This window comes from Neophocaena asiaeorientalis, unplaced genomic scaffold, assembly GCF_003031525.2.
Source record: "Neophocaena asiaeorientalis asiaeorientalis breed wild unplaced genomic scaffold, Neophocaena_asiaeorientalis_V1.1 scaffold606, whole genome shotgun sequence".
In the NCBI taxonomy this organism is placed as follows: Eukaryota; Metazoa; Chordata; class Mammalia; order Artiodactyla; family Phocoenidae; genus Neophocaena; species Neophocaena asiaeorientalis.
Genome location: NW_020173687.1, coordinates 5228722 through 5245411, shown reverse-complemented (window position 1 = coordinate 5245411; position 16690 = coordinate 5228722). Strand labels below are relative to the sequence as shown.

Below are 16690 nucleotides of genomic sequence, written 5' to 3'. Positions count from 1 at the left end.
TCATTCTGGGGAGCCCTAGCCTGCCTGGGGTTCCTGCCACTTCATTTGCTGCCCCTCCTCCACCACTGCATTTGAATAAGAGCCCAGCTCCTTCCCCCACTGGAATTTCAAATAAAATTGAACCAGACGTCAAAGGAATAACTTTCTGATCGCTCCTGGTGCCATTTCAAACACCCCTGACGCACCTTTATTTCTTAGGGTGAGACCATTTGTAAGTAAAAAATGGATCTTTCTCTTAAGGTTTGGGAGGTGGGCAGCAAATCTAGGCCAGTTTTCTCTTTTTCAGAGACCACATCGCTTACCCAGCACCTACTCTGTGCCAAGCACACGGCTGGGCTCCGGGCACCTCATACCGGAACACATAACCGTGAGATACTATCCACTGTTGTCTGGTGTTGCGGGTTAGGGGCAAACAAGTTCTAGGCTGGCTGGGGCGGGAGGACCCGGCCTTGCACAGGAGCCTGGGGCTCCCCGCATTGCTGTTCATGGAAGAATTTAGGGTACAGACTCAGAACACGAGGTCTGCGAACCTCGATTCCTGGATTCGCATCCCAACTTTGCCACTTAAACTGTGACCTTCGGTATATCACTAGTGTCCTCATCTGGGGGGCAAAAAAAAGAGGGATCACCCAGTCCCCACTTCACATGGCTGTGGTGAGAACTACCTGAGTTAATTGGAGCCAGACTCAGGATGGCAGCACCTCTGCAGGGAGACCACCTGGGAAGCCTCATTACGGGGAACCAAGAACTCCAGGCCCTGGGCCACACCTATCCCCTAGCAGACCTGAGCTGTGGAATCCACAGGAGCTGGAGAAGGCCCATCAAAGCGGGCCCCTCTGCCAGTGCGGCAGCTGATGGACGGTGCAAGCTGGGGGCATCTCTGCAGAGCAAAATAACAATCTCTCAGAACTTCCAAGAGACAACCTTTGACCGGGCAAATCACTTCCTGGGTATTTATCTCCACGTGCATTTCTCCTGGGACCCTCTCCCTTTCGCTCTCTCTGCTCTAATAAGAGTTCTGTCCTGTGTTCTGTAAAAGGTCCCAACACAGCCCACCTGAGGGCCTTTGCACGTGCCTCTCCCTCTGCCTGGAATGATCCTTCCCCACATCCACGTGCTCGCTCCCTCCTTACCTTCTGGTCTCTGTTCCAATGTCACTTCCTCAGGAAGCATCCCTGAGCATCCTGTCTGAACCAGTGCCTGCCCCAGTCCCCAGGACCCCGTGTCCCGTGCCGGCTTCCCTCTTCTCTGCAGCTCTAATCAGAAGCCACATGCGGCCTGTCTAACGGCTTATTTCCTGCCTCTCCCTCCTCGAATGCCAGTGTCCAGTGACCCTGTGAGCATTCTCTGTCCCCAGCACCTTTCCCAGAGCAGACGCACAATAATTGTGTGGAATAAAGGATCGCAGGGCTCTCAGGTAAACAGAGGAGGGTCAGGAAGGCCCACTGCGGGTTTGCAGGGAAAGGGAGAATGACTGGGAATCATGTAAACGTCCCTCCAAGGGGTCGACGCGACCAGGAAGGCACGGCCAGCAGGTCTGTGGGCGCTGACACGGAAAGATGCCCCGTGAGAAAGAGGAGAAGCCACCAGATAGGACGAGCCCGTCTTTGTTTAGAAAAGCACAAACGTGTGTATTTTAAAACAAAAGCGAATCTTGCGATAAATACATAGGCCCGTGACTACATGCATCTACACAGACCAGGGGACAGGTGTGGTTACCCTGGTGGGTGCCCAAGAGGAGACGGCCCCTTCCTTGTAACACACGCTCCTGCACACTGAGCACTGCTGAGCGTGTGTAATTACACTGATAATAAAAGAGAAAAACAAAGATGTAAGAAGCACCTGTCAGTATCCAAACAGGCAGCCTCTCCCCGTAATGGGGCTTCCCAGGTGTCTCCTGGCAGAGGTGCTGTCATCCTGGGTCTGGCAGCAGGTCTGGGTCAAGCCTCTCAGCCTGGGATTGAGGGTAGTGGAGCCCAGGCATCGGGTAGCCTCTGACTGTTCCTGGGAGATTAGGTGCGGCACTGAGATTGCCCTTGGTGGGGCACGGAAGGGCCTGATGGCCCCTCCAGGTGGCCCTGGCTGAGGAGCCCAAGGTGATACCCAGCTGCCAGGTGGTCATCTAGTCCCCGGGCCTGGCCTCCCCTCGCCTGGAGAGGGGAGACGCGTGTGGATGAATGCGCAGCTTGCCCTGTGAGACTGTGGCTCCCTGTCTCTCCCCAACACTGGCTGGACTGACGGCCTCTCCAGGGATGCAGTGTGTGGTGCTGTAGAGCGAATTGGACGACAGGGGATGGTCCACGCTCACACCTGAGCCACACCCTCTGCCCGACCACTTCCAGCCTTTCCTCGCCCAGCTGACCCCTTCCCCCACTTCCCTCTCCCCCCCTGGATTGCACCCGGGCACACGTGCATGCATGCACACACACACATGCACACGCACGCACGCGCACGCACGCACACACACACACACGCACTTCCCTGCTGGGCTTGCCCCCCACGCCCCCCCGAGCTCTCAAGCATGTGGGCATCAGTCTCCCAGCTCTTATACTCATCTACTCTAGTCTAGAGCATCACGGGATAGGAGCACCGGAAGCAGCTCTACAGCCCCCCACAGCTGCAGCCTAACAGAGAAGGTCCACTCTAGTCTGTCCCAGTGGCGGTGGAAGCATCCGGAAGCCCAGGGGACCCTACAGTCAAGGTTCATTAATTAGACAATAAATACAGGGCCAGGTTTAAAGGGTGTTGATGGTAAATCATTAGCCCCACATATCCTGCTTACGTGTGCGTCTCCTTTTAACTAGTAAGATACCTTGTCCTGGTTACAGGCGAACTGCCTTCTTGTACCCGGGTGGCAGACGTGTGCGGGGCCTCACCCCGCACATCCCGAAGTCACCTTTTGGGAGGTGGCCTGGGAAGGGGCTGCAGCTGGGTGATGGGTGAGCCCCGGGTCTCAAAGTGCGTGTGGGAACGGGGTGGTGAAATCAACTCCAGGGAGAGCAGAAGGCCTTTATAATCATTTTAGAACCACACGATTAAATGCGCCTTCAATAAGAAAAGACAAAGCAGTGCCTTTTACCTTTCTTGCTATTATCCACATGGAAAGAACTAATGGGACTTGCTTTTTTCTATTGTCACTGATGTCGAACGTCTTTAAACACCGTCAGCAAAACAGCAATCACCGTTCGAGAGTTATCGGCAGGATGGAGTGAATTTGTGGCGAGAGAGCCCTTTCTGTCAACGGACAAGGAGGTGCAGTGGAAAGTTATTTGGAATAAATGAAATGCGTTTTGTTAATTGAGGAGAGGAGGCACGGGTGAGTGAGCTGTCTGTGGTGGCAGTGTCAACGGCCATAATCACTTCGGAGGGCACCACGGCAGTACCTACCAAAATCTGAAATGCGTGCTACCTTTCCACCCAGCAATTTTAACTTCCAGGATTGTATCCAACAGAAAATTCGCAGAAGGAGCTGAGAGCATATACGTATAAGGACACCTCTGCAGGGTTTCTGGCAAACGTGAACAACCAGAGACCGTCCAAATCCCACTAGACAAACCCTGGTGTGTGTAGAAATATATAAATCTATCTATCTATCTATCTCACTATCGAATACAATGGGGCCACTAGAAAGATACATAAATGTATAGTGGGGCTTCCCAGATGTTTTGAGCTGGATGATTCTCTGTGGTGTGCTCTATGCATTGCAGGATATTTAGCCACACCCCTGGCCTCTGTGCACTAGATATCAGTAGCACCGTCACTGCCAAGCTGTGACAACCAAAAACGTCTGCAGACATCGCCCAATGTCCCCTGGGGGGCAGAATCACCCCTGGCTGAGAACGGCTGATCTATAGGTCGGAGGGTGGCTGGCTGTTTGCAATTACTGCTGAGCAGAAATAATGAAACTGGAACAGTATATATAATATGGACCCATTTTTACAGCAAAAATGAGGATAAAAATCAAATTGTTCGTGATGGCTACTTCTGAAAGAGGGCGTCTGTCCTTTTTACTTTTTGTATGCCTATATTGCTTGTATCTTTATAACAAGCACTGACAACTTTAATTTAATCAATCTTAATTAACATACCAAAGAGACTCAGGCGCGTGTGTGCCTGTGTGTGTGTGTGTGTGTGTGTGTGTTTCAGCATGCAGTGACAACGCGACTCACGCTTGCCCTCACCACTCAGGAGTCACCGTGTGCTCCTTGGAAACCAGCAGATGTTTCTCTCAATTACCAATTTTCAAGGGCCTGGTGTTTCCCAACATGAGCTCCGAGGGGCTTGGAGGGCAGCGCCAGGAGAGGGGAGGTGAATGCGGCTCCGTTTCCAAGCCTCTCAGACAAAGAGCTCAGCTCTGAATCGGCCCACAATGCGGCCGGTATTGAGCCGCTTCTGAATAGCTCCTCCATCAACCCGACCCCGTGCTGGAGGCTTCGGGGTCGGCGAGATCCGCTCTGTCAGGAGGGATCTCAGCGCCGGCCGCGGGTGCCCCTTCCTTTAGGACCGTGAAGGGCCCAGCCATTCTGGGTCTCAACCAGGGCAGTGGCAGGAGATGCAGTGATGGCCAAGGTCAGACGTCAGGAGAGGCTGGAGAAGCTATAAGAGCAGGACAGGCTCCCCTGCACCCTTGGGCTCCCAGGAACTGAATCTGATTCAGCAAACACCTAGAGTGGCATCAGCAGAAGCCCTGGAGCTGGCCTGCCTAGATCCAAACCCCAGCTCTACCTATGGCCAAACATGCGACCTGAGGACGTTCTTTCATCTTCTGCGCCTCAGTTTCCTCATCTGGAGAGGCGGGGCACCAGGAGCGTCCAGCTTAAGTCATGCAGGTGAATGGGGTGGCTGAATCCATATGAAGTGCCCGGAGCGTGTTAAATGGCCCATAAGCATCAGCTCTCATTCACGAGGGCTACTTGCTCGGCTCTCCGACTTTCATTGCTAATCGCCTCCTGATTGCCTACAAGATCCTCTCAGCCAACAGCATCCCTGCTGCCCTATGAGCAGAATCTCCGCTTCCCTTCTGCTGGGCCTTTGCCCAGGGTGGTCCACCTTCCTGGGATGCCCCCTCTCCTCCTCCTAATCTGGCTTGTGAGCCCAGCTCCAACTACCCCGCCCCCCGCGGTCACTTCCTTCTCTGGCTTTCTCTGGCAGTTTTAAGCTCTCCCATATCACTGGCGGTTAATTTTGTAAATACCAACCAGGATATCCGTTATGACTTCCAAGAAAATGTATGTGTCATGACTTAGCCTTCCCTTGGTCTGTGTCTTATTGCCACTGTCAGTCTGTCCACACCATCAGGATGCTGTCTCCTTGTCCTGCAGCTTCCTCACAGCCAGCATAAGACTGGCAAGCAGGAGCCTTTCTGCCCAGTCTTTGGGGGGGGGGTGCACACTCCTCTTCAACCCTCAAAGCCCACCTGTGGTTGTCCCAGAGCAACTTTTACATCCTATTATGGTGTCAAACCTAGGCCATTGCCATGTGGGATTCCCAGCTCCAAGGAAGAGGGAATCCCCTTTTCTGGTTTCTCACTGGTGTCTGGCCCACCACGGTGCTCAGGCAGCAAAGAAACTTGTATTGGTCAATACATAGTCAGCCAAAAAGCAAGGAGCCTGGAACCTCCAGAGCAGTGCAGAGGCTTGAGGTGTAGACCTAGATGTGCCAGGCTCATAGCAAACCCTAAAGTGATAGCTACTATGGGGGCTGGTGCTAATAGATCAACTTACAAGGAGTGGCAGTTCTCACCTGCCTTCCCAAATCCTCTGTTTGGAGCAGAAGGGTACCTTGTGTTACGGACTGAATGTGTGTTCCCCCCAAAATAGTATGTTAAAGTCCTAACCCCACAAGTGTGGCTATATTTGGGGATGGGGCCTCCGAAAAAGCAATTAAGGATAAATGGGGCCATAAGGGTGGGGCCCTGGTCCTATAGGATTAGTGTTCTTATAAGACACACCAGTGGGGATTCCCTGGTGGTCCAGTGGTTATGACTCAGAGCTTTCACTGCCGGGGCCCGGGTTCAATCCCTCGCCAGGGAACTAGGATCCTGCAAGCCGTGCGGTGTGGCCAAAAAAAAGAGACACCAGAGAGCTCACCTTCTCTCTCTGCACACACACACACCAAGGAAAGGCCACGTGAGGACACAGCAAGAAGGTGGCCCGTCTACCAGCAAGGAAGGAAGCCCTCACCAGAACCCAATTTACTGGCACCTTGAATAGTAGGAGTTGATGTAGGGAAATCAACTACAAGCCGTGGAGGCAGGAAACCTGCCCTGGGTGGGGAGGTGGGGATGGGCCTATGGAGACACAAGTGCACCCAGGGGGACAGAAGCACAGCCAGCAGCCTGCCCGCAATCTCCCAGGGCCCATGTGATTTTATTTTCCAGGAGGGACGTTCTCTTCTGTCATCTACGTCCAACCTCAGGGACTTTTCAGTCCCACTCATTCATTCCAGGGCGCAAGTTCACTGTGCACCTACTATGTGCCAGGCCCTGCACCAGGTCCCGGGGATTCAGAGCCAGGCCCCGGGAGCTGAGGATATCCAGGGCGGTAAATAAATCCTGCTCTCTGTGGCAAAAGGATTCGAACCTGTGTGCTCAGAAACCTGGGTGGATTTATTTCTGGGACAGGAAATCAATGATCTGGACTCTCCCAAGGCCGTTCTAACAACACACGCATACAACAGGTGTGGCCCCCACTCCCCGTGTTTCCCGGGTCCGAGTTTTCATCTCATGGAGCTTTCCCAGCAGCTCCAGGTTTGGGCGGGGGGCTTAGTCGTATGGTCCCCCTATTACAGGGACAGGGAATCTGAGGCTCAGGGAGGGACACGCCCACACTCACACAGGTTTCCACGCGGGGCCTGGTGTCCTAACCGTCACCCTCTCCCGACAAGAAGCTCAACACAAAGCCACACCACAAACCGCCGTCTCCCGGCAGCCCCAGGCTGAAGTGGTCCCTCACTCTCTCTCACCTCCTCTCGTCTCCTAGAAAGAGCGGCAGCCGGCAAAGGCCGAGTCTGTCGGGAGACAGACTGGGCTGCAAGGTGACACGCGTGCCAACGTGCTGGCCTGGGGACGCAGGTGGTGCATCACCTCGATGTGGGCCTCGGGTCCCGAGGAAGAGCCCTGGCCCAGGAGTTTATTTACAGGTTTCAGGGGGCGGGGGCGTGGGCTCTAGGAAACAAGGCTGGACACACTGACAGTCGGCCACTGCATGGATTCCCTGGCTGGGCAGGGCCCACGGCCAGGAAGAGCTCGGGTGGGGGAAGTGACGTCACCACGGCAGGACCCCCCTTCCCCCAGCAGGTGGGAGCCCCAGCGTCTGTCTCTGCCTCTCTCCGAGGGCCTGTGAGTCTGGGTCTGTCTGAGGGCGTCTGTGTATCTGTCTCGCATCGTTGACTGCGTTCGTATGGCCTTCTCTCGGGCTGTTTGTCTTTCTGGGTGTCTCCCGTGCGCGCGTTTGTGTGTGTGTGTGTGTGTGTGTGTGTGACAGTCTGGGGTCTAAATCTGTCCAGTCTTTCCCTGCGACTCTTATGAGTCCCTTCCTCTCTCCTTTTCAGGCAACAAGCAAAACAAATTCCCAGAGGGCAGTTACAAGCCTCCCAGACACCAGCTGCCTCTCCAGGTCCCCACGCCACGGGTGAAGCTATTCCAGCACTTGGTATCATTTCCTTTTGAACATCTTCCAGGAGCAGAAAATTCCAAACAATGGAAAGACCAAGGTTCCGAACAGCTGTTCTCTGAGGGAAGCAGAGCTTATGATAGGGACTGAGATGGGGACATAGCAAAGCCGTGGGAGACAAGCGGCCCGGCTCTGGATTTGAGTCCAGGAGCTACCACTTCCCGTATGTGTGACCTTGGGTGGCTACTTGGCCCCCTTTGCTCTGTTTCCCCATCGTAAAGCATGGATCAGTAACAGTATCACCTCCCAGGATTGCGGAGGATGAACTGAACTAGTAGATGTGTACTAGCTCTCCCAACACTAACTGGTACACAGCAAGTGCATAATAAATGGTGGGCGTCATTAGATTAAAAAGCAGGCAGCCCCACCTGACCAGGTGTGAGGGACACGAGAGCGTCCGCACATGTTTGTCAGCGATCCGGAGTGAATGAGGCGGAGCAGGCAAGTTCAGTTTGTGGGATAACAACTGGCGTGGACAGAGGGAGGAGAGGAAAAGGCAAGGACAGAGAAACCAGGAAAGTCACCAGGAGACAGACCCACAGGGGAGTCCAAAGTCCAGGTCCAGATGCTCGAGGGGGTGGCCGGTGGGGGTCCTCTTCCTGCCCTAACGGCTCATCAGATGCGGATCCAGCCACGGGGAGACTCTGTCCTGCGCTGTGCTCCAGAGGGAGCCCACCGCCCTCACGGGGGGCCTGCGGGGGTCTTCCCAGGCTGAGGTTGGAGGAGACTTGGGGGTCCTCCCTCAAGAGCAAAAGGTTTGCCTACGTGTTCTCTCTCAGCTCCCTGCTTCCTCCACTGCACGCTGACACCCCTCCCCAGTCTACCCTGTGCCCAGCAGGCAGAGCAATCTTTAAACAACACCGACTGGATCCCTGACTCACGCTCAGATGAAAGCCCTGCAACGCCCACTCAACCTCATTTCTGTACCTCTGGTCTCCTTCCCGTGCTCACCACACTCCAGCCATGCTGGCCTTTTTCCTGTCCTCACCCCAGGACCTTTGCACGTGCAATTCTGTCCTGGGATGTTTCACGTTCCCACCTCAGGGAGGCCTCCCGGTCATCCTATCCCAAATGCACTCACCTCCCACCACACTCTGCACCTCCTGATGGCCTGTCTTGGCCATGAGGGGCAACAGAGCGCACAGTTAGGAGCCTGGATTATCCACTCTGTCCCACGGCTCTCTGTGACTCTGTTTCTTTATCTGCATCTGCAGTGAGGGGCGTTGCCAAGGATGGCGCCCGCTCACTGGCCGGCTTGAGGACTGTAATGTACCTGGAGAGTGCGTGGCGTGGAGCACGGCACTGTGTAAGGGTAACTATCTTCTTTACTGATTGGATGGCTGTTTATCGCTGATCTCACCTCAGCAGCAAGAAAGCTCCCTGCGAAGGCCCTCGTTTACCTTGCTCTCACTGAACCCCTGGAGGGTAACACCATGCTTGCACCGTATGCTACCCTCAATTAATGTTTGAAGGAGGAAGGAATTCATGTCCAAGGTCCACTTGCCAGGACTCACATCTCTCCCCACAGGCCAGAGGATGGATGGGTGTTGCTGAAAAGTGGAGGGTCTTTCATAAAACGAAATATGCAACTACCATACGCCCCAGCAATTACGCTCCTGGGCTTTTAGGCCAGAGAAATGAAAACTTACGTTCACACAAAAACCTGGGTGTGAATGTTCACAGGGGCTTTATTCGAAACCGCCCCAAACTGGAAGCAGCCCAGATGCCCTTCGGCAGGTGAGTGGTCAAACTAACCGGGGGTACCTCCGTGGCCCAGAAACAATGGAAAGGAATGAACTACTGATACACAAAACGACCTGCGTGGCTCTTCAGAGTCATGCCAAGTGAAAAAAGGCCAATTTCAAAAGGTTACATACTGTATAATTCCATTTATATAACGGTCTCAAAATGGCAAAATTATAGAGATGAACAGATTACTGGGTGCCAGTGGTTCATCTGATAAAACTGCACGGAACTGGGCACACACACAGGTACACACCAACGCACGTGCTCAAATGAGCGCATGAGAACGTGGGGAAGATGGGAGCAAGGTCAACGGACGGTACTGAACGCCGATTCCTGGCTGGGATACTGGGCCATCGCCACAGAAGCTGTTAGCACTGGGGGAAGCCGGGGGACGTGTATAAGAGCTCTCCCTGTATCATTTCTCACGACTGCATGCGAATCTACGATTATCTCCAAATAAAAAGTTTTAAAAAGAAAAGTGAGGGGTATGAGGGGCCCTGTCTCTTGGGGCTCTACGTCACCCTGGCAGGGGGCAATGCCAGCTGCTTCAAGCGATCCCTGGGGCACCCACGGCCCAGGTCCGGTGCTGGGAGGATGGCTTACTTCGGGGGGAGGGTAAGAGCCGAAACAGAAGCGCCCCCGCCCCCCTGCCCCAGCCTCGCTCCGTCTCCCGCTCACGGCATCTGTCATCTGTGCTGCAGCCAGCCAAACGAAACCATCCCTCGGCTGTCATCTCTCAACTTGCAGGGCTGGCTCCCAGGTTTGAAGATTAAATTCTAAACATGCCGTTTAAAATTTAGAAATGAAGAAAGAAGATTTTAAGTAACCTCTAAGCATTGTCCTACCCCCCCACGCCCCGCAGCAGAGAGCAAAGCACCTCCTACTTCTGTCCCAAAGGGAGAGAGAGCAGCTTGGCTTCCCCAAAGTATCACCACATCCCCAATACAACCCAACAGCCCCCAAACGACAGGTCGAAGCGTCAGGTCTCCCCAAGGTAAAGCATCATTGTTAAGTATCAACGTGTCGCCGATGACGAAGTGACTGCAAGCTGCTGCCGGTCGCCATCTCGGACACAGAAGAGTCAGGAGCTGCAGGGATCTTCAAACAACACGGGCGTCTTGGGAGACACCTGCGTGTCCTCTCAAATACCGCTCACCTGTCTTCTCAGGAAACCTGACCGGAACCGGAATTGAGCTGTGATGAGCGCTGGTCCCTCCGCATCTGGGGGTCCAGGCCAGCCCTGTGCCAGCTCAGGAGAAGCAACGCCTGCTCCCATGGGGCTCCAGCCGACTGGGGAGGGACCAAAGCTGAGCTATAAATATGCAGATAAGCACCAAGAGCTAAGGGTGTTTAGGAAGACAGTACAAGAGAGTGATGGGGGGAGTGCCCAGGAAGGGGGGGGCTCCTTGGATGGGGAGTCAGGGACCCATCTTTGAGGAGGTGGCCTTCAAGCCAAGACCTGAAAGATGAGGAGAGCTGGGGGAAGAACACTCCCGGCTTAATGAATGTCCAGTGCAAATGCCCCGAGGCAGGAACGTCTGCCACATTCAAGGGGAAGAAAGAAGACTGATGCCTCTGGGCCACGGAGTGAGGGCATGAAGTGGAGTGAGCTGCTCTGGGGCCGGCAAATTACACGAGTCTCTGGGGTGCCTGGGTGTGTGCGTGCAGGCAGAAGCAGCACAGAAAGCGTGAGTTTCAAAGCGATTCACTTTCCAGCGCGATTTTCCGAACACGGCCACACATCAGAATCGCCGTGGAAGCTCCTTGAACGCAGCACACGGCCCCCACGTCCACGACTGAGTCGACATCTTCCAGTGCTGTGTTCAGGGACCTGCAGGATTTGGTGTGTCTTACAGTCACCCTGCTGTGGATTAGTCGATTTCAATCAGGCTTTTCACTCCTTTAGTGGAGGATCCACTTGTCCAAATAGACGCTTACACTCAAGTCCCGGATGTAAAAGCAAATGCCGGAACCTAACATTTAAACTAATTAAGGTGAAAGGGAGAGGAAGGGGTGGACACCTGGGACCTTGAGTGGTTCAGAGAACCCTGAAGTGACTGGGGTCAGGAACGAGGCTGGGCAGAAAACAAGCCTGCGGGATGCCGGGCCTCTGGGGAAGGCAGCAGCTTGGGAACCCCCAACGTGGGTCAGAAACAAAAAGGACGGACCAGAGAGGGGAAGAGACCTGCTCAGAGTCACGGAGCTACCTGGGCAAGGCCGGAGGGGCCGGCGCCAGCCTCCCAATCCCTTGGATACCAGCCGCCCACACCGGCATTACCTGGTGGGGGTCAGCATGACGCACCATGACCCTGCCTGTCTTTTCCAGGTGGCGTGGAGGCTGCCTCGTGGTCACCGAAAGCCCCAGGTTGGATGAGTGAACGGGAGGCATGAGTCCTGCCCATCAGACACACCAGTTACGATGGCTCGGCTGGGCTGTGCTACAAGCTTTAAGTGCATTCTATCGTTCAAGGCTCCCAACCAGCCACCGACAGGATGTCCTGTCAGCGCCTAATCTGACAGATGAAGAGACAGACTGCCAGCCTGCCCACACTCACACGGCCACCTCAAGGGCAGGCCCTGAGGGTACAGGTAGCGGTTCTCCCTGGGGACGATTCTGTCCACCGGGGGACATCTGGTAATGCCTGCGGACATTGTGACTGTCCCACCTGGAAGGGGGTCCTACTGGCTTCTAGTAGGTAAAGGGACCAGGGATCCTGCTAAACATCCTACAACACACAGGACAGCACCCACAGAAGGGGATTACCCTGCTCCAGTGCCACTAGGGCCGAGGTCGAGAAACTCAAGCACGGTGCCTGGTACATAAAACCTGCTCCCTAAGCAGGAGTCAGGCGACACGAGAGTCCTCATTAGGCTCGGGACAGAGACAGTGGCAAGGACTTAAGTTACACACGGCTGTTTTCAAGAGTATCAACAGCCCAGTCTAAACATCTGATGTGAAAGGAGACACACAAGGGAAAAAGCACTTGTTCACTGAACACCTGGATTGTAAATTTCTGCAGGTTGGAGCTGCAGGAGCTCCCTGATCACAGATGCATCTCCTGTCCCAGGCGCACAGTAGGTGCTTCATAAACGCTTGTGAAAGGAGTAAATGAGTGGAAATGAGGGAAAGCAGCCCCTGCGTTGTTTACAGGCCCTTCTCTGCAGGAAGGAGAAGGAACCAACCACGGGCGGGGCCCAGATCAGCGATAAAGGGGATTTCTGGAACAGGATGTCCATCTGTAGGAAAACAGGGGTCTATGAAAACTTCTGGCTTCGGAGTTTTGTGCAAAAAGCAGTCACTATCTGAGAACGCTTTTGCCCGAACACAAAGACCATAAGCTCAGGGGCCTCAAAGAAACAGTGTCTTCATTCAGTCTTACAGGCAGCTGCAATGTCCCGGGTGACCTTAGCCTCCAGATGCAAAGCGGGGCCCTCTGCATGGCCATCTTCACGACCAGTCCTCCTGGGCCTCGAGACCCTACTCATCCACCCCAGGTTCTACCACCGACAGGGGGTAAGGCTGTGTCCAGGCCCACAGCAAAGGGTGCTGTGAGTGATTAGTGATGTCTGCCCCAGGTGCCGGCGGGACAGACAAGAGACGCGTGTGTTTCCAACTTCTGGTGGTTACGGGAAACCCTGCCTCACTGGGTTCCACCATGCCCTCCAAACCAGCTGCCTGTGTGAGGCCCAGAAGTCACCCTGACCCTTGCATAGGCCTCCTTTCTGCCAGGGCCACAAGGGGCAGTGTGCAAGCTGCCCAGAGCCCCCACCCGACAGTTTGCAGGTGCACACGAGACAGAAGCTATCCACGTTTTCTCTTCCTGGGCTACAATGGTAAGGATACTAAGGGACCCGCATCAGGGTGGTCCCAGCAACGAGAAGGGAAGGGATCCTGCCAGGTCTTCCGCTTTTCAGAACACAATTTTTATTCTGAGATAACTATAGATTCACATACTATAGAGAGATCTCCCTACACCTTCGTCCAGGTGTCCCCAGTGGTTACCAACCTGCAGAACTGCATCATTTGTGGCTCTCCCACGTGAATCTGAAACTTCCCCACTTTTGGTCAACGTGCGTTTTTCAGGCGAGGGGACTGAACTCCATCTCTCCCTCCACCAGGTGCCAAGGCCAGCAGACCCCACAGCTTCCCATTGCTGGCTGGGTCTCATCCCTCAAATCTCAGCATGTGTGTCAGCCCCTCCGAGAGGCCTCTCAGCCCCCGCCCAGCACACGCCCCCAGGCACAGTCACGTGACCCTGGCATTACCAGCGCCTGAAACTACCGCCTGCTCCCGCGTGAGCGCCTGAGCTCCGCGAGGACTGGCACAGACCCTTTTCGGTCGCCGCTGTCCATCACCAGCTGCCTCAGTGGCACACAGTAGGAGCTCAACCATCTGATGGATGAACATGCAACGGCCAATTCCCCAAACCCTGGGGCCACCCTCTTTCCCTCCATAAACTGCACGTATGCAGACACCGGGCTATTTTTAGCTGGGGGTTATGGTACCTGGAAAGCTGCAGTTGGGAATGAATGCTTGAGCAGAATCTGAACAAGCCGGGTCATTTCTGTACCCTGCCCCTGAGCCAGGAGACCAGCTCCACCATCAGTGCGTCACAGGATCTTGGGCAAGCTGTTTCTCTCTCGGCCTCCGTGTTCTCATCCATAAAATGGGGAAATGACACCCAGGTCACCCTGCAAACCTAAACACGAACTCCCCACTGATAGAGGCCCAGGTCCTGGGTCCTCCTGGAGTATCGGGGGTGCCAGCTGCCTGCCCAGAGGGGTCCCCCAAGACCAACCTCCAACTGCCCCTCCTGACAAAGAGGTGCAAACAGTGACAGGAAAGCAGGGCTCCTTAGCGAACAGCCCACTCTGAGAAGACCCGCTGACGGGGTGGAGCACAGCTGCTCTGACTGGCTGGCACCCCCAATCCTCCATCAAAAAAAAAAATCCCTGCCAAGCCCCCACTGCCTGCGAGAGTCAGTGTTCCCAGTCGCCAGCAGAAACCAACTTCTCCTGGAAGAAGAAAGGTTCAATTGATGAGCTATAAATATTTCTGCTAAACGCTGCCGCGGAGCTGGGCCCTGTGGATGAGCAGGCCCCACTGAAAAGGAAGGCGGCCACCAGATTTGTTTCGAATTATGAAAATAGATGTTGTCTCCCTACCACATCTGTTTTGCCTGACAAATGAGCAGCAAGTCGCCTCCTAAATAAGGCAGCACAGCAAGGCCGTCTTGAAACTGCAGCTTCCCCAAGAAGAAAAAAACAAGGCCAGGCCTCCCAGATTTGAGACTGAGACACGAGACGCTTTTCAATCTCATCTCTCAAGCTGCAGGCTCTCGGGGCATCTGTGCCACGCACATCCTTAAGCTCGGCTTTCAAAGCTCACATCTCCCTGTGTGAACCGAAGCTGCTTGTATTAGAGGGAATGGGGATCCCGCTGCTCTTTAAAAGGAAAAAGAAGACCAGGAGACATATGATCAAGTATAAAAAAAAAAATGCAAAAAAAAAAAAAAAGTCCCCCCAAACTCAAGCCAAGAGTGCATTTTTGATGTACTGAAAAAGGCCAGTTTTTGGAGTGAACATCAATACTGGTGGCACTCGTTTCTCTATGCCACGATGGCTTGGTGACTGGGTTAATATAATCATTTTCCTTTAATTACTCCAAGACAGACCCAATTACAGCACAGACACGTCTGCCAGCCTGAGGATATCTAATAACCCATCCTTCTTAAGGACCATTCCTGCTCGGGAGCTTGGAGGAGGGAGAAGGGTCAGCAGTGTATCTGCACACAGTACAAAACTGGTGATGTGCACGAACCCGCGTCCCCTGCATCGGCAGGCGGACTCTCAACCACTGCGCCACCAGGGAAGCCCTCTCTTTTAGTTTTAAAAAGGTCCCTGACCTTCATTTTGGATTTTTCTCCTTCAAGACGTATGTTATAGTAATGTGGGAGCGGGGAGAGACCCCAATGACTGTGGAACTCAAAATATTACAGTTCAGTCACAAATCAGAACTGATAGATCTGGACTTACAGAATTTCAGGCTAAGGCGATGACCAGGACAGGCTTGGAACCCCACAGCGGTCCAGTTCTCCTTCGCCCGTTGTTGAGCTGCTCGCACAAAGCCGGTAATAAACCAGTGCCGGGGTACAACGGGAGGAGCAGCGTCACAGGCCCCTCTGCCTGTGGGTTTTGTCTGTTTGGGGGAAGAAATGAAAGGATCGGGCCGAGAAGCCCAGAGTGTTTTGGGTACTTTATCTCCCATCTCCTGCGGATGAAATGTCCAATCCCCCCACCACTCAAGGAGGCAGATTGATATGCTGGATTTGCTTGGGCTGGCAAAAATGAGATGCATTTCAGGGATCCCAGGAGACATCTGGTCAGCCGGACGCCTCCAACCCCCTCCCCACCTTTTGTGCCCCCTACCATGTAAAACCCAGAGGGCCGATTCATGACCGCAGGGCGGAGGGTGGAAATTTATGGCTTTGCAGCCAGGTCAACAGCGGCGACCATAGTTTTTTGGGGGGCACCTTGTGGCATTTGGCTGGGGGGGCAGGCAGGGAGGCAGCGCAGCCCTGTCTCCGTCTTACAATTCACCCGCTCCGGACAGGAGGTCTGGTGTCTGCTTCCCTCCCAGCCTAAGCCTAACGTATAGCTGGACTGCAACGCAACTTGACTTCCTACCTAACACCAGCGCCTTGTGGCTGCCCCCAAGGGGAGGGGAGTTTGAGAAGAAGTGCCCCCCCCCAGCCCCGCCTCCAAGCCCAACTTGCACTGCAGGGTCTGGAAACTGCCCAGAGCACCCACTCTCCCTTCCTGGCAGGACAACGCCTGTTTGCAGGTGATGGGTGTCTGGGGGCCGGGGACACTCCAGCCACACAGGCTGCTCCCTGTTCACTGAGGCAACAGTCCCCTAGTTGCTATGGCAAGGAGGTTAATGAATGCATCTATTTCGAATAACTAAAACCTAGGACCCCATTCAAGTCGCCCTGATACTTTCATCCTTAAAAAGCTAACTTCTGGTGTTTCGTTTTATTAGTCTATGCCCCGGGGGCAGGAGGAAAGAATGCCAAAGAGTGATAAGAAGAGGGGGAAGTTGGGGGAAGGGATGGGAGGGGTCTCGGCCCACCCTTCCGAGAGGAGAAAACCTGGATGTCACTTTCTCTCTTTTTTTTTTTGGTGGCGGTATAAAATTAGCACAGTCAAGTAAATGTGTTATAAACACAAAGACGCTGCCAGAAGGCGAAGTGCCTTAAGTTAAGGGAGGG

The 16690-nt window shown here is 54.2% G+C and overlaps 1 protein-coding gene across 1 annotated transcript in view; it reads right to left on the bottom strand.

The window, feature by feature from the left end:
* PMEPA1 (prostate transmembrane protein, androgen induced 1) overlaps nucleotides 1–16690 on the bottom strand; it is a 57444-nt gene that overhangs the window by 14973 nt on the left and 25781 nt on the right. The window lies entirely within an intron of this gene.